The 16,132-nt window shown below is 44.1% G+C and overlaps 5 non-coding genes across 5 annotated transcripts; all 5 read right to left on the bottom strand.

Annotated features, from left to right (window-relative positions):
- Positions 1-11,589: 11,589 nt before the first annotated feature.
- trnag-gcc (transfer RNA glycine (anticodon GCC)) lies at positions 11,590-11,660 on the bottom strand. The gene has a single exon. It is a non-coding gene; the product is annotated as a tRNA-Gly (tRNA).
- A 1,010-nt stretch (positions 11,661-12,670) lies between these two features.
- trnag-gcc (transfer RNA glycine (anticodon GCC)) lies at positions 12,671-12,741 on the bottom strand. Its single transcript has one exon. It is a non-coding gene; the product is annotated as a tRNA-Gly (tRNA).
- A 1,025-nt stretch (positions 12,742-13,766) lies between these two features.
- On the bottom strand, positions 13,767-13,837 carry trnag-gcc (transfer RNA glycine (anticodon GCC)). Its single transcript has one exon. It is a non-coding gene; the product is annotated as a tRNA-Gly (tRNA).
- A 1,022-nt stretch (positions 13,838-14,859) lies between these two features.
- Positions 14,860-14,930, bottom strand: trnag-gcc (transfer RNA glycine (anticodon GCC)). Its single transcript has one exon. It is a non-coding gene; the product is annotated as a tRNA-Gly (tRNA).
- A 1,005-nt stretch (positions 14,931-15,935) lies between these two features.
- On the bottom strand, positions 15,936-16,006 carry trnag-gcc (transfer RNA glycine (anticodon GCC)). Its single transcript has one exon. It is a non-coding gene; the product is annotated as a tRNA-Gly (tRNA).
- Positions 16,007-16,132: the final 126 nt, after the last annotated feature.

The following is a 16,132-nucleotide window of genomic DNA, read 5'->3' as shown; positions in this document are numbered from 1 at the left end:
TGGCAGTCCATTGTTGGCCATCGTATCTAAGATTAAACATAAACACCCTTTAGCCTACAGTAAACACAATGTTTAGACTTGACAATAAAAACTCGGATTGTATATTTACCAACAAGCAGGAGGCCGCGGTGCGAGTCCAGTTGTTCCATCGTCCTCTCTCCGATATCCGTGTGTGAGGAATCTACACCTTTGATAAATGAAGTGAACCGTCCATCTTCTTTTAGCACATGGTTCAAACTGCATTTTGGATCTGAAAAATATAAAACGGCCGGCAGCCTTCTGCCATCGCCACGTGACAGATCGTGTGGGCTGTCTCTCATAATGTTAGGTGTTGTATCAATTATCAAATTATACAGATTGTGATAAAAACCAGATGTTTAAAAAAAAAATCATCTTCAACAATTCTGTTGACATTGGCAATACTCATATTGTGTGTGATCAAAGCCAGACACGGAGCGTTTGTTGAGAGGGACAGCTTTTCATTCCAAATGTTTGAAGAAACAAAACCGTTTTTCTTCAGTAATTCAAAAATAGACTGCGGTCTGCCACATCGGATGAACTTCATTGAACCTCCCGCCAAGACTGTTACTCCATGCGGTTCCTGTTTTGAAGACAGAAAGATAGAGATATTTCATTAATTCCTTGGTAAATTCAGGTGTCACAGCTCTCATATTTACAATAATAACAGACAGTACATCCAATACAAACAGACAATACAATAGTTATGTACAGGGTAGATCAAATATAATGTATATTGTATAGTGCAAACAATGTATGTATTAGTTTTTATGACAGAAAAACATTGCCAAGTTAGAATATAGTATACTCACATGTCTGCAATGGATTTTTAACATTGTCTCATCATCAGCTCGGGTAAAGGCATTTCCGATTACCCAATTGTGATTAATTAGCAAGGAAACGACGTTGTTCACGTGTTCAAAGAAGCTTTGTCCCGGAATGATAGCAGTGTTTAGAAAACAACACTTGTTTACCATCTCTTCTAATGGCGATGTTATTAAATCGTTAAAATCTGTGATGTCGATCTGAGTACAATCCCTGTCTGACCAAAGACTTTCGGCTAATCTCAAAATCTCTTGTGAATATCTAGACACATTTCGTTTAGCAATTTTTACGCAAATGACTGTTAAGTCATTGATCAAGGCTTGATTTGTCCACTCGCTCAAAAACCACTTTTGGACACCTTCCTTGGGGAAATTTATATGCGTCTCCGGGGAAAATTTCCATTTCAGGCTTATCGTAAGAAACTCCATTCTACAGTTGGTGAATGTTTCTGATAAAGTTGTGAGAGGCTGTTACGTTTTTATAATAGGGGAGATCTGATTAAAAAAAACCCTCCCATAAATCCCTAGGCACCAAGTTCATAATGTAGCCTATACTGTCGTAGCTCTTGTTTATAAATCTTACCAGACATAAATACACTTACCAGACAAGTTTGAGATATTATGAAAAATACTTGACTCAGAATCTTCTCTGTCAACTTTCAACAGAGAAGATTATTTATTTAATTCATTCATCATATACACTGTATAGACCTGTAATTAAATTTAAATCAGCTTACATTAGCTACTGCTCCGAATATATCTGAGTCACAACCATGCTAAATATATATAAAGTTTTTTTTGATTGCTTAGACACAAAAAATGTCAAATAACACAGTAATGAAATCTGACAGTGAAAGAGCACAACAGAAGGCCATTTTTCACTACAGTGTGTAACTGATTCAAACAGTCCAATTTTATGAACCATGTGTGTGGCATACGGTGACAGAAATAGGTTTTTTATACATGATTGTATAGTTTTGAAAGAAGTGCAAAAGATTGGAGGTGTTCTGCTACTTGTGTGTCTAGTTGTGTGAATCGTGTGTTGTGTTTTGACAAAGTGAGCCCTGTTTTCAAAATTGTGCTTAAGCAATTGGAAAATAACCCTGTAATACACGTCTTCACATCACATCACAACTCAATATTATTCCTTAGTACTACACCCATAAGACTAATAAGTGTGAGATCACACGCAAACAAATTCCAGGAAAAACAATGTCTTCGGTCTGTGGTTCAGCCGAACTTCTCTATAGGTATGGCCTCTCCTTCTACATCTCTCTCCATCTGTTTGACTCATTGTAACTTTTCTATTCTCCTTGGCCTTCTCTCCATCGTCGGCTGGCATCTAACACACGAACGCACACACACACAGAGAACACACACACACACACACACACACAAAATCCAGTGTTTTTTTTTTGTTGTTGCCTGGAACCCAGGAACCACGTTTAGACATCTCAAATTTTGACATTGTCTTTGTAGGTCAGATGCCATGCTTGAGACATAATAAGCTATTTGTTTTGTTTTGTTTTTTGCACAAACCTATGAATAAAAAAAACCCCCGTTGTTTGTTTTTGTGTGTGTTACTTGTAAGTGTCTGTGCTAGCTGTGTGTGTCTGTACCTTGTGTGTGTGTACCTGCATAGTGTGTGTGTGTGTGTACCCTCGTTGTGTGTGTACCTGCGTAGTGTGTGTACCTGCATAGTGTGTGTGTACCTGCGTGTGTGTGTGTGTGTTCCTGCGTAGTACTGGCAGAAAGACAGAGTCTTCTCGTCTGAGCAGGAGGTGTAGTCCCAGGAGCCCAGGATGGAGGAGTGGGGGTCGCTGGGGATGAATACACACAGGTCCATGCTGTCTGGGTCCAGGGTCTACACACGCACACACACACACACACACACACACACACACACACACACACACACCACGTTTAGACTAATGGGCATCCTTAATAAACATCTCAAATTTTCACATTGTCTTTGTGGGTCAGAAGCCATGCTTGAGACATAATAAGCTATTTGTTTTGTTTTGTTTTTTTTGCACAAACCTATGAATAAAAAAAACCCCTGACCGTTCCTGTTTATAAATCTTACCAGACATTCAAGTCCGGGATATTATGAGAAACAACCTTGGATCAAAAGTTAACTTCTGACAGAGAAGATTATTTAATTAATTCATCGTATACACTGCATAGGCCTGTAGTTAAATTTTAATTAGCTTACATTAGCAACTGCTCCGAATCTCAAATATTCACATTCAATTAAGTAAGTAAGTAAGTGAGTAAGACTTTATTTATACAGTTAGGTCCATAAGTATTTGGACATTGACACAATGTCCGGGGGGGGGGGGGGGGGGTAAAGCAGACGCTTTTAGAAATACAAAGCGATCAATGAACATTACTGAGTTGACAAACAATACATTACAAGTGTTTGGGAATGATTTGGTCACATAGTTCTACAAGTGTATGCATATAGCTAGTTAGCTACTCTAACGGTTGTTTTTGTTTTGGGGTCAACGAGAGAACATACTCTTCTCACGAGAAATGACGTATGTGTGTTGCCGGAAGACAAAAACAAATCAAAATGGCGTCGCTATATCAAAGAACTTACATAGCCTATTCTTCTGGCTAGGCTATATATTATTTTCTATCTCTGGTTGGTTATAAAATGGCAAAATGTTTTGAAAGTCAAGCAAGCTGGTAATATGTTTGGTTTTAGGTGATGTGAGTAAAGCGTCTAAACATTTTTTATTGGCTGTAAAAATGTCTCAGTTTATTACATATTTATTCAAGTTGAATTTAGACTGGTCTACAGACACACTCACTTCAACAAGGAATTTACTTTGGTGGACAGGTGCATAAACAATATACAATAACATTGACAAAGTCTATAACAAAATACTGGCAAAGAATACAATATAAAAATTGAATAAAAAATACAAAATAATAATACTTGAAAGTGGTAAAGTGACAGTATATATAAGACATCGTATAAATCCCGGTCCTGGCCGTTTTCAATGCCTTTACAATGTTTGGCGTTGTACTGGTTCACATTACATAGGTTGACTTAGATTTCAGCATGAAAACAGGCAGGGGATAATGCAGTGATGCTGACTTAAAGGGAACCGTAATACTCTGTGCTGGTACAATGACGTTGAAGTTTGAGGCCAGAAAAAAACGCAGCAGTCTTGCTATGAAAACAATTATACTCTTCCATAATGTTGATACAATCTACCCCCTCATTTGCATCAAAAGGACAAGTAAACATCTCTCTTGCACTACCCACGTTGAAACTGTATTCTGCCCTATGTCGACGGAAAGGCAAGCGAGGGTTAAACTTAGGCATTCCGACTTTCCAGGCTAGGAAAATTATTACATCGACTAAAGTGCCCTGGTCCGGGCAGCAGTCTAAAACGACATTAAAACGCCGCTCTGCTGCAACGTACTGGATTGTAAACCATTCCGCTAAATAGTAAACCATCTGTCGAAACTGTATACTTGAGGTGATATCGACAAGACTCGCGTCGACTAGTGGAAAAATAACTTGACTTTCCACAGACATGGAGGAGCACCACATATAGAGATTGATCTCCTTGTCTAAAACAAAGCATGACCAATGATATTTATAGCACCCCATTTGGACGCCAAATAATTTTGGCAGATTGTCATCTTGGCCAATCATTGTTGCAGTGTCAGGGACAGTCTCAGCGACACCCGACAATCACATGGTCCCAGAAGTCTGGAAGATGTGGAATGCATACGTATCGATACGCCACTTCTTCAGGCAAATGTTTGTGTGACCAGTAGCAGAAGGAAAAGCTGTCATCCGCAGTAAGGAGATGCCTGAAAGCTTTGGTAGAGAAAATTACAAAAATCAGTGTATATTCTCAAGGACAATATTATTGCATTCTATTGATAGGGTATTGATGTTGGACACCTACCTACACGCAGTGTCGGGATGTCAATGACATGTCTCATCATCTGCTGGACATGTGGGTTGACCGCTTCAGCTGTCATGAAATGGTCGTCCGTCTTAAGTTTGACATTCCAGTCCCCACATACACTGTTAAACTCTGAACAATTCGCTAAAAAGCTAGCTGTGGTGTTAACGTGACATCTTGTAGATGACACCTGATGCCGGACACACCCGTGACTGGAACGATAACATTTAGTACATATGACACATCCACAGGAACTTTGAACCGGTTTGTTGAGCATGATAACGTAGTTCGTACATAGGAATTCCCTGTTGAATGTTTTCAGACATGAGTAGCATTGTATCGAGTATTTCACTAAAGACAATACGTCATCGATGGCTGGCACAGTAGCACCTCTGCTAGACACCTTTTCGGTTAGCTGTGGGTTGTGTTGGTGGCTGGGTTGACTGGCTCCGGAGGGTTCAGTCGGTATGTGTGCCAGTTGAGGCGGCGTAGATGCGTGATGTGTTAAAGGTTCTGTAGATCTGCTCTGTTCATTTAAAAAGTCACAGACAACGCCTAAAGCCAACAGTGTTTCCAGGTTACCAGAGTATGCCGGAGTGTCAATGAGGCGAAGATATGATTCGAATTTCTCTGTCTCTGTGTCTGTGGGGGCTCCCAGAGGAGACCTGTAGTTTGGAGCGGGTAGAATACTGGAAGGGTTGTCGATTTCGGCGTCATAACACCCCGCACCATCATCTGTCTCATCTATCTCAGAAGAAAGTAAATCTTGCTGTTGGCAACGGTTTATGTAGTCTAAGTCTGCCAGCATACCTGGTGTGGTAGCGGGTGTTTGATGTGTGCCTCTGCAAAAAAAAAAAAAGAAGAAGAAGAAGAAGTTGTAATTTTTAAAGGGCATAATACAGGTATTGGTGAAGCCTGGTCCTCGAGAGCCGCTGTCCTACATGTTTTTACATGGCAAACATAAATATTTTGATTTGCTGTGTTTACGATCTGAAAGCCTTGTTTGATTTTGAGCACAAGTGAAATGGTTTAGGGGCGAGTGTTTGATTTTGCCAGAAGAGTCATAGGTCATGTATACAAACAATTACATTGTACACAAGTATACTCACGTGTCAGATCCGTCCACACATGTGGAAATCGTGTCTGTTACTGGAATCTCTTCATTTTCTGATCGATTGAACGTAGACAGGGGCACTACCTTTCCTAGCTCAGTCTCAGTAAACCCTATCAGATTTTCTGTATATCCGATTGGAAAGCTCGTATCAAACGTAATAGGTCTACCGTCGGTGTCAGATCGGTATTCGGAATAAACTAAATCTTCTGTGTCCGACAAACTGGAAATGTCACACGATATTTCAACCGAAAGAGGTCGATCTGGCTCGGGTGGTGACCTCAGACCTTGCGGAGCGGTCTCGGAAGACGCAGGCGCTGTGTGTCCGGCATATTCCACGGTTGGGAGGCTGCAATATTCAGACCCCATTTGATGTCTACTATCTGACTCGATTGGGCTGGCCAAATTTGTGATTGACTGGACAGCCTCTTCTGTCTCCTTTTCAAAACATGTAGGCTTGACACACGTTTCAGCTGCCGCTGTGTTAGAATTTGCCGTACTTGGAGCATCGTGAGTGACACAGAGATCTTCTTCTTCAGCAGATGAAGAGTCATTATTGTCCGATTTTTGATCCGAGGCACCTTCAAATACACCATCTGTACTTTTTCTGTTTTCAGAGATAAGCCAGTCTCTCTTCCTAGAAGTTGCTTTTTCTAGAACGATAACTGGAACTTCACGTGACAGCGCTTTAGTGTGAGCAGATAACATCATCACTACATTTTTACCGCGGCTACGTGAAACAGTCTTGTCAACGTTCAATAAGGTGCCATTAGTGGAGAATTTTCTCACATCCTCAGTAGGTCTACATGTGGAGTTTTCAGTTATAGGAAGTGGAGAGCTGACGTCACACATCAAACTGCACTTGGTCTGGTTTGTCATATTAATAAGGGGTAAACGACACCTGCTCATCACACGCCATTTGGAATCTTGATTTACTTTATTAACATCAGCGTACCAGGTTAAGGCTTGCTGTAAATCTGTTGCTTCAATATTATTGTCTCCGCCGTCGTCTGCATGTGGAATGTTTTTATCTATTGTGGACACCTCCAGTTGATTAGATGGACCATCTATGTCTTTTCTACTGCTGTTTGTAATATGAGGTGGCGGAGCCAAGCAGGTTTCTTCACCAGACTGGTTAGCATTAGGATAGACAGGATCAACAGGAGCCGATTTGACTACACCGTAGGAGTCTTCATCAGCCTGATTAGACGGATCTTCATCAGCCTGATCAGCTGGATCGACGGTAGCAGATTCGACTAGACCGCAGGCCTCGCCAGGTGCCCTAACTGGAGCTGACTCTTCAATCCTTTTCTCTGCAATGTCTCCCGCAGCACTGCAGTTGTCACGGCGTCTCCTGTCACTTCGTTTGTGACGGTGTCTGTCAGTTTGTCTGTCATCGGTCTTACCGTGGCGATCATCTTCCCTGTGTCGATCGGTCTTACGGCGTTTGCTGTCAAACTGCTCAACCGAGGTTTTAGGGTTAGGAAACGACCGCTTTAACTTTTGATTAGAAGGAGCATTAAAAGTGTCTGATCTCCTGTACCCTGACATGTTAGTGTATCTGCCACCACCCTGTCGCCTTTCGCCACGCTGGCTGCTGCTCAGATCATTATTACGCTGAGTGTTGACATTTTGACCAGACTGTTGTATAAATTCTTGAGGCGCACCTCTCCTCAGCTGAGATCCTCGTCTGTCGCCTGAGTTTCTTTGATAAAAATATTGGGGTGGTCTAAAGAGAGCTTCGCGTGGGCTGTCACAATTCTCTCTGTAAAACCTGTCTGGCCGATCACAGTTGTCAGCTTGCACGCGTGGGCCGTCACAATTCTCTCCGTAAAACCTGTCTGGCCGATTACAGTTGTCAGCTTGCACGCGTGGGCCGTCACAATTCTCTCCGTAAAACCTGTCTGGCCGATCACAGTTGTCAGCTTGGACGCGCCTTTCGTTCAACATTCTCCGCTGTATATTCTGCCAAGGCGACGGTGTACAGTAATTCAGGTCTGTGTAATGCGAGTCGTCATATGGGAGCGGGTCTCGTAGTCTTTCTTCCCGCCAGGATGTCCGCTGTCTGTTATGACCAGCCGGAATGTCTGTATACTCTTCACTTCTTAAATCTATTCTGCGTCTGTGGAAGTAACTCCGTTTTGTGTGTCTTCCTTCCATCACACCTGCCGTGTAGCGCTCGACTAGGCTCTCTAATTACGGTTCAAGTGAAATGAGAACACTGGCGTGGCAGTTTTATGGACAAATGGTCTGCCATGCAGAGGAGGGGTCAATTTAAATATTCCTACTACTTATAATAATATATAATAAATAATGGCTGTGGTTGGATAAAAACTGCGCGTATTATCCAACCACAGCCATGACCTTTCAGAAGCGTAAGAATCTGGTTTATTATGACTTGACTTGTAGAATGAGACAATATAATTCCCCCACACACACACACACACACACACACACACGCACACACACACACACATCCCAATCTCTCACATCTATTTTATATTGAAGAGTGACTATTTTATAGACCTTGAAGAGGTCTGTCCTTAATTATTGTGAACAGATCTATGGGTTAAAGATAATTATCACTTTATTACCTATATGCTGTTTAAAATGCTATGAATCTGCTCAGCATCAGACATGATCAAATCAAGGTCTTTTCCTGTTTATTATACTGTGAGGACATAACATCTTGACTCCCCTTACACTTATGAGAAGCTGCTAATCGACCGCCATCTCTGACCCAGACGACCTTGATTCTCAGACACAAACACAACCCTGAAAATCTTCCCACTGATTAAAGGGTCATCTTATCTTACCAAGGATCCGGAGATACGATTTGTGTTTACCAAGTGTTTACCAAGAAACCTGGTCTAACATATATGAGACACAGATAACATAGATGTATCTATGCTAAGTAATTAATTAAACCTCCTAAATATACAGATAATGTATAAATTCCAGTTTTGCTCCGAATCTGCTCAGCATCAGACGTCATCAGATCGACGTCTTTTTCTGTTTGTTATACTGTGAGGACATAACATCTTGGGGACATAGATTCTCAGGTGCAAACACAACCCTGAAAATCTTCCCACTGATTAAAGAATCATCTTATCTTACCAAGGATCCGGAGATACGATTTGTGTTTACCAAGTGTTTACCAAGAAACCTGGTCTAACATACAGTCAGGTCCATACATATTTGGACATTGACACAATTTTCATCATTTTGGCTCTGTATGTGCAGATGTGCTTTAACCCTTTGATACACAAGCTATGCTTACCCCCTTTAATGCACAACATGGGTCTAAAATGACCCGCATTCATTTCCTATGACATTTCATGTATGGCTGAGTGTTTCTTTGCTATATCTATAAAAATCAATTCATTTCATTATTTAATATTCCAATTATTCCTTTATTTTGTTTTTGAGTATCACAAATCATTATTCTAATTGTTGTCTTTCTTACATTCTGAGCAAAAAACTTTTTGTGGTACTACATCAATTTTATAGACATGGGTCTAAAATGACCCATATGGATTCACTATGGAATTTTGATAGAAACTTTGGATATTTGCAATTTGGAACATATTTACTGTGAATAGTTATTCACCTGCTACACATTTCACAGCTCAACCCTGCTGCTTTTAGGCTGGGAGATGTTCACAAGTGACATTATTGATGATGTCCTGAAATGCAACAACTTTGACACGAAGAGCTGCAACAGCAAAAGGGAAAGAGTGTAGAAGTATCAAACAGGAATTCATGGCCTCTATCAGTTTGACCCTCCTTGCAGGGGAGGACAAGAGCCTAAATGTGGCCTTGCGGGAGAGTTTTTGGATCCAATTGCAAAATCCAATGTATAAAGCCACCATGGGGCTAAAGAGATTTGAGGATATCCTCAGCTTCATAAAGTTTGATGATAAGAGCTCTTCTTGTGGCTGGGTGGTAGTTGCATTTAGTTTTTACTCCACATCTTTCCATCACCTCTTTAATATAATTTTGGAGCTGTGACTTGGCCTTCATGCGCCTCTTATGTGGCATGACAAGGTCCTTGTCTAGCTCCTTGATGAACTGCTGCTTGGTCACACCACCCATTTAATCATGGTGTTGTTGTAAAAGTTAGTGTAGGCATTGAGGGTGGCAACATCCAGCACATTGTGCCAGACAACTCGTGTTCTCCACTTACATGAGTAGGTGCAAACTATCTGATCCATTGTGTCCACTCCTGATTTGATTTTGTTACAGTACTGGATCACAAAATGGTTGTCATCCACTGCTTTGCCATCATGCATGGTGCTCAGAAGGACAACAGCCTTTCCCTTCTTCAGCACATAGCTCACCAGTCATGTTGCCATTGAATCCAAATTAAATGGCAACATGACCATGAAAAAATGTGGAACTTGGCATCTCCCTTCATTTGGATGTCTTTGTGACTCGTATGTTCGGCTTGTTCTGGTGAAGAGTCCCCACAATGTTCAGGTTTTTGTCAATAAGCTTTCCAGTCAGAGAGACACTGGAAGGGTAGAATACTCAGTCTACCACATATGGGACCCTCACATCGCACATCCAGAATATTTTAATTCCACATTTTGCTGGCTTGCTGGGCATGTATGGCACACACTGCTCATCTCTGGTGACAAAGTTACTGGGAATAAACCGTCTTCTGCAATTAGCCAGGAAACAGTCACACACATACCTGAATGCTGCTATGAGATGTTTTTCTTGTTACAAAGCCCTGTTCCTCTTGTCATCAAAAGTCAAGCTGGTGATATCATATCTCTTTAGCCCCATGGTGGCTATACATTGGATTTTGCAATTGGATCCAAAAAAAAAAGCCAAATCTAGGCTCTTGTCCTCGAGGCCCTGCAAGGAGGGTCAAACTGATAGAGGCCATGAATTCCTGTTTGATACTTCTCCACTCTTTCCCTTTTGCTGTTGCAGCTCTTCGTGTCAAAGTTGTTGCATTTCAGGACCTCATCAATAATGTCACTTGTGAACATCTCCCAGGCTAAAAGCAGCTGTGTTGAGTTGTGAAATGTGTGACAGGTGAATAGTTATCCACAGTAAATATGTTCCAAGTTGCAAAAATTAACTGATTCAGCCAAATGCTTCAGAACTCATAGGACGGCGCTTCACAGTGCAGATGGACAATGACCCGAAGCATACTGCGAAAGCAACCAAAGAGTTTTTTAAGGCAAAGAAGTGGAATGTTCTGCAATGGCCTAGTCAATCACCTGACCTAAATCCAATTGAGCATGCATTTCACTTGCTAAAGACAAAACTGAAGGGAGAATGACCCAAGAACAAGCAGGAACTGAAGACAGTTGCAGTAGAGGCCTAGCAGAGCATCACCAGGGACGAAACCCAGCGTCTGGTGATGTCTATGGCTTCCAGACTTCAGGCTGTCATTGACTGCAAAGGATTTGCAACCAAGTATTAAAAGTGACAATTATATTTATGATTATGTTAGTCTGTCCAACTATTTTTGGTCCCTTAAAAAAAATAATATAATATTTGGATGTAAATACCCTGAAATTAAAGCTGAAAGTCTGCACTTAAAGCACGTCTTGATTGTTTCATTTCAAATCCATTGTGGTGGTATACAGAGCCCAAATGATGAAAATTGTGTCAATGTCCAAATATTTATGGACCTGACTGTATATATTTTATAGTGAAGAAGTCTGTCCTTAATTATTGTGAGAAATGCATTGGCCGGGAATCGAACCCGGGCCTCCCGCGTGGCAGGCGAGAATTCTACCACTGAACCACCAATGCGTCCTTGACGGGCCGGTTTGGACGGAACGTGGTCTGTCCGTCATGCTAGGAGGGGAGGCGCGAGGAGGGACGTGTCAACTCGCACCAAAAGCCAGAGGGATGCACAGTCTCTTTTTCGTGACTCTTTTTGGATAACCCTCAAGGTGGGGTTCCATGGTGTAACGGTCAGCCCTCTGAATCCAGAAATCCGAGTTCAAATATCGGTGGAACCTGCCAGAGCTTTTATCTGAGAGCCCAAACCCGCCCTTGACAGTGGCTGCTTGGTTTCAACCTTCCACTGAGGACACAGGGGTTGGGACCAATCAGCGTCCCGTGAGGAACCGCTGGCACCGCGCCCCCTAATAGTGCTACCATAGTGTTGGTGTGGGAACAGTAGGACTGGCGCTGCATTCGTTCATTCTTGTGTGGAGCGATGCGGGGTGAATCCCCTTCTTTGGAGGTTCGGGATAAATGGCTTTTTACCAAGTTACAAGCACAAATATTATGATTTGTAATATAATGTTGTTAAGAAGAACTAAGCTAGCTACTTCAAGTTGTGTTATCGTCTACTCTCGGTTACTTCAGTCATTCGAGGAGAGATGCGAGGGTTCTGATAGCCGCACGCGTCGCCCACCACAAACGTAAAACGATACGATCACAACTCCTTTTCTGTTCCGTCGTAAGTGTCCTTTGCTCGTTCTTGTTTGGAGCGATGCCGGACGTCCCGAATAGCCACCCAGTCATCTTACCGTAACTCACTCACGTACTACAGAAGTAAAGTGTCCTTCAAATCAAGTTCTGTGAGATGACGGTCAACCATGCTACAATGAACCGCGATAAGCTAAAGGTATTTTTCTCCCCGTCAGGGAATTGAACCCTGGTCTCCCGCGTGACAGGCGGGGATACTGACCACTATACTAACGAGGACACTGCCAGCTGACGTTGTTTGCCGTAGTAGCTCACGAGGATTCACGTGCCAACGAGCCCGAATCAACTCAAACCAAGGCCGACGACGGTCCACGCAAGAGAAATGCATTGGCCGGGAATCGAACCCGGGCCTCCCGCCTGGCAGGCGAGAATTCTACCACTGAACCACCAATGCGTCCTTGACGGGCCGGTTTGGACGGAACGTGGTCTTGCCGTCATGCTAGGAGGGGAGGCGCAAGGAGGGACGTGTCAACTCGCACCAAAAGCCAGAGGGATGCACAGTCTCTTTTTCGTGACTCTTTTTGGATAACCCTCAAGGTGGGGTTCCATGGTGTAACGGTCAGCCCTCTGAATCCAGAAATCCGAGTTCAAATCTCGGTGGAACCTGCCAGAGCTTTTATCTGAGAGCCCAAACCCGCCCTTGACAGTGGCTGCTTGGTTTCAACCTTCCACTGAGGACACAGGGGTTGGGACCAATCAGCGTCCCGTGAGGAACCGCTGGCACCGCGCCCCCTAATAGTGCTACCATAGTGTTGGTGTGGGAACAGTAGGACTGGCGCTGCATTCGTTCATTCTTGTGTGGAGCGATGCGGGGTGAATCCCCTTCTTTGGAGGTTCGGGATAAATGGCTTTTTACCAAGTTACAAGCACAAATATTATGATTTGTAATATAATGTTGTTAAGAAGAACTAAGCTAGCTACTTCAAGTTGTGTTATCGTCTACTCTGGGTTACTTCAGTCTCGGTTACTTCAGTCATTCGAGGAGAGATGCGAGGGTTCTGATAGCCGCACGCGTCGGCCACCACAAACGTAAAACGATACGATCACAACTCCTTTTCTGTTCCGTCGTAAGTGTCCTTTGCTCGTTCTTGTTTGGAGCGATGCCGGACGTCCCGAATAGCCACCCAGTCATTTTACCGTAACTCACTCACGTACTACAGAAGTAAAGTGTCCTTCAAATCAAGTTCTGTGAGATGACGGTGAACCACGCTACAATGAACCGCGATAAGCAAAAGGCATTTTTCTCCCGGTCAGGGAATTGAACCCTGGTCTCCCGCGTGACAGGCGGGGATACTGACCACTATACTAACGAGGACACTGCCAGCTGACGTTGTTTGCCGTAGTAGCTCACGAGGATTCACGTGCCAACGAGCCCGAATCAACTCAAACCAAGGCCGACGATTGTCCACGCAAGAGATATGCATTGGACGGGAATCGAACCCGGGCCTCCCGCGTGGCAGGCGAGAATTCTACCACTGAACCACCAATGCGTCCTAGACGGCCGGTTTGGACGGAACGTGGTCTTGCCGTAATGCTATGAGGGGAGGCGCGAGGAGGGACGTGTCAACTCGCACCAAAAGCCAGAGGGAGGCACAGTCTCTTTCGTGACTCTTTTTGGATAACCCTCAAGGTGGGGTTCCATGGTGTAACGGTCAGCCCTCTGAATCCAGAAATCCGAGTTCAAATCTCGGTGGAACCTGCCAGAGCTTTAATCTGAGAGCCCAAACCCGCCCTTGACAGTGGCTGCTTGGTTTCAACCTTCCACTGAGGACACAGGGGTTGGGACCAATCAGCGTCCCGTGAGGAACCGCTGGCACCGCGCCCCCTAATAGTGCTACCATAGTGTTGGTGTGGGAACAGTAGGACTGGCGCTGCATTCGTTCATTCTTGTGTGGAGCGATGCGGGGTGAATCCCCTTCTTTGGAGGTTCGGGATAAATGGCTTTTTACCAAGTTACAAGCACAAATATTATGATTTGTAATATAATGTTGTTAAGAAGAACTAAGCTAGCTACTTCAAGTTGTGTTATCGTCTAGTCTGGGTTACTTCAGTCTCGGTTACTTCAGTCATTCGAGGAGAGATGCGAGGGTTCTGATAGCCGCACGCGTCGGCCACCACAAACGTAAAACGATACGATCACAACTCCTTTTCTGTTCCGTCGTAAATGTCCTTTGCTCGTTCTTGTTTGGAGCGATGCCGGACGTCCCGAATAGCCACCCAGTCATCTTACCGTAAGTCACTCACGTACTACAGAAGTAAAGTGTCCTTCAAATCAAGTTCTGTGAGATGATGGTGAACCACGCTACAATGAACCGCGATAAGCAAAAGGTATTCTTCTCCCCGTCAGGGAATTGAACCCTGGTCTCCCGCGTGACAGGCAGGGATACTGACAACTATACTAACGAGGACACTGCCAGCTGACGTTGTTTGCCGTAGTAGCTCACGAGGATTCACGTGCCAACGTGCCCGAATCAACTCAAACCAAGGCTGACGACGGTCCACGCAAGAGAAATGCATTGGCCGGGAATCGAACCCGGGCCTCCCGCATGGCAGGCGAGAATTCTACCACTGAACCACCAATGCGTCCTCGAAGGCCGGTCTGGACGGAACGTGGTCTTGCCGTCATGCTAGGAGGGGAGGCGCGAGGAGGGACGTGTCAACTCGCACCAAAAGCCAGAGGGATGCACAGTCTCTTTCGTGACTCTTTTTGGATAACCCTCAAGGTGGGGTTCCATGGTGTAACGGTCAGCCCTCTGAATCCAGAAATCCGAGTTCAAATCTCGGTGGAACCTGCCAGAGCTTTTATCTGAGAGCCCAAACCCGCCCTTGACAGTGGCTGCTTGGTTTCAACCTTCCACTGAGGACACGGGTTTGGACCAATCAGCGTCCCGTGAGGAACTGCTGGCACCGCGCCCCCTAATAGTGCTACCATAGTGTTGGTGTGGGAACAGTAGGACTGGCGCTGCATTCGTTCATTCTTGTGTGGAGCGATGCGGGGTGAATCCCCTTCTTGGGAGGTTCGGGATAAATGGCTTTTTACCAAGTTACAAGCACAAATATTATGATTTGTAATATAATGTTGTTAAGAAGAACTAAGCTAGCTACTTCAAGTTGTGTTATCGTCTACTCTCGGTTACTTCAGTCATTCGAGGAGAGATGCGAGGGTTCTGATAGCCGCACGCGTCGCCCACCACAAACGTAAAACGATACGATCACAACTCCTTTTCTGTTCCGTCGTAAGTGTCCTTTGCTCGTTCTTGTTTGGAGCGATGCCGGACGTCCCGAATAGCCACCCAGTCATCTTACCGTAAGTCACTCATGTACTACAGAAGTAAAGTGTCCTTCAAATCAAGTTCTGTGAGATGACGGTCAACCACGCTACAATGAACCGCGATAAGCTAAAGGTATTTTTCTCCCCGTCAGGGAATTGAACCCTGGTCTCCCGCGTGACAGGCGGGGATACTGACCACTATACTAACGAGGACATTGCCAGCTGACGTTGTTTGCCATAGTAGCTCACGAGGATTCACGTGCCAACGAGCCCGAATCAACTCAAACCAAGGCCGATGACGGTCCACTCAAGAGAAATGCATTAGCCGGGAATCGAACCCACGCCTCCCACGTGGCAGGCGAGAATTCTACCACTGAACCACCAATGCGTCCTTGACGGGCCGTTTTGGACGGAACGTGGTCTTGCCGTCATGCTAGGAGGGGAGGCGCGAGGAGGGACGTGTCAACTCGCACCAAAAGCCAGAGGGATGCACAGTCTCTTTCGTGACTCTTTT

Source organism: Osmerus eperlanus, chromosome 11, assembly GCF_963692335.1.
Source record: "Osmerus eperlanus chromosome 11, fOsmEpe2.1, whole genome shotgun sequence".
Classification (NCBI taxonomy): Eukaryota; Metazoa; Chordata; class Actinopteri; order Osmeriformes; family Osmeridae; genus Osmerus; species Osmerus eperlanus.
The sequence above is the reverse complement of the archived record's forward strand: the minus strand, read 5'-3'. Positions and strand labels throughout refer to the sequence as shown.